Genomic DNA, 2,030 nt, shown 5'->3' on the forward strand with positions numbered 1-2,030 from the left:
AGGTGTTCTAATATAGCTTTTGTTAACCACAGTTGAAACTTTAGCATGTTCCTTTATCCTAACAGGGAAAGGTGGTTTCTCAATATAAGCAGAAGGAACAACTGGATCAATATTATAAAGTATAATTTCTTCTTTAACTGGTACTGGTTCTTTGGTTTCTTCTTTAATAGGTGGGTGATATTTAAACCACTTCTCTTTAGTGAGTTCAACATGAGTAGAAAATGATCCACAAAAGGAGGCTACTATCTCAGAGTCAAGTCCATGTTTAGTGCTAAACTTTTTAAAAGCATCGGTATCCATAAAAGATTAACACAATCACACTTAAGTTTAATACCTGACTCTTTACCTTTGTCGAGTTCCCAGTCTTCAGAGTTGCATTTAATTCTTTCCAAAAGATCACACCGGAATTCAATAGTCTTCTTTATAAAAGAACCAGCACTAGAAGTATCAAGCATGGTTTGATCATTACAAGAAAGTCGGGCATAAAAGTTCTGGATAATAATTTCTCTTGAGAGCTCATAATTGGGGCATGAATATAACATTGACTTAAGACTCCCCCAAGCTAGAGCGATACTTTCTCCTTCACGAGGCCAAAAATTATATATATAATTCCGATCACAATGAACTAGATGCATAGGATAAAAAATTTGGTGGAACTCCAATTTCAATCAATTCCAATTCCATGATCCAATGTCATCACATAGCCTATACCATGCCAATACTTTTCCCTTCAAAGATAAATGGAAAATCTTTTTCATAACTTCATCCCTGGGTAAACCTGCAAGCTTAAACAATCCACAAATTTGTTCTACATATATCAAGTGCATATCATGATGTTCGGTTTCATCTCCTGCATAAGGATTAGCTAGCAGTTGTTCTATCCTACCCGAAGGAATTTCATATTCAATATTTTCAGTAGGTGCAGTAGGTTGAGGGGTAGCTAATTGTGGTTTTGGACGAGGTGAAGATACCCCGAACAAACCCCTCAAAGGACTGTTTTCCATAGTAACAAGTGACAATAAATTTCAGCACACTATATAAATGTTTCCTTACCAAATTCCACTTACCAAAGGTGCTTCACTCCCCGGCAACGGTGCCAGAAAATAGCCTAGATGACCCAAAAGTATAGGGGATCAATTGTAGCTCTTTTTGATAAGTAAGAGTGTCGAACCCAATAAGGAGCAGAAGGAAATGACAAGTGGTTTTCAGCAAGGTAATGTCTGCAAGTGCTGAAATTGTAAGTAACAGAGTAGTTTGATAGCAAGATAATTTGTAATGAGAACGTAACGATAGTAGTAACAAAAGTGCATTAAGGTAGCCTAATCCTTTTGAGGCAAAGGACAGTCCAAAACGGTCTCTTATGATAAGCAAAGCGTTCTTGAGGGTACATGGGATTTTCATCTAGTAACTTTCATCATGTTGGCTTAATTTGTGTTCGGTACTTTGATAATTTGATATGTGGGTGGACAGGTGCGTAGGTGCTGTTCTTACTTGAACAAACCTCCTACTTATGATTAACACTCCCGCAAGCATCCGCAACTACGAGAAAAGTATTAAGAATAAATTCTGACCATAGCATTAAACTTTTGGATCCAATTGGTCCCTTACGGAACAACGCATAAACTGGGGTTTAAGCTTCTGTCACTCTCGCAACCCATCATCTAATTGCTACTCCACAATGCATTCCCTTAGGCCCAAATATGGTGAAGTGTCATGCAGTCGACGTTCACATGACACCACTAAGGGAATCACAACATACATACTATCAAAATATAGAACACATATCAAGTTCACATGATTACTTGCAACATGATTTCTCCCGCGACCTCAAGAACAAAAGTAACTACTCACAAATGATAAACATGCTCATGATCAGAGGAGTATTAAATAGCATATTGGATATGAACATATAATCTTCCACCAAATAAACCATATAGTAATCAACTACAAGATGTAATCAACACTACTAGTCACCCATAAGCACCAATCTATAGTTCTGGTAACAAGATTGAGCACAAGAGATGAACTAG

Source organism: Triticum urartu, chromosome 6 (assembly GCF_003073215.2).
Source record: "Triticum urartu cultivar G1812 chromosome 6, Tu2.1, whole genome shotgun sequence".
NCBI lineage: Eukaryota > Viridiplantae > Streptophyta > Magnoliopsida > Poales > Poaceae > Triticum > Triticum urartu.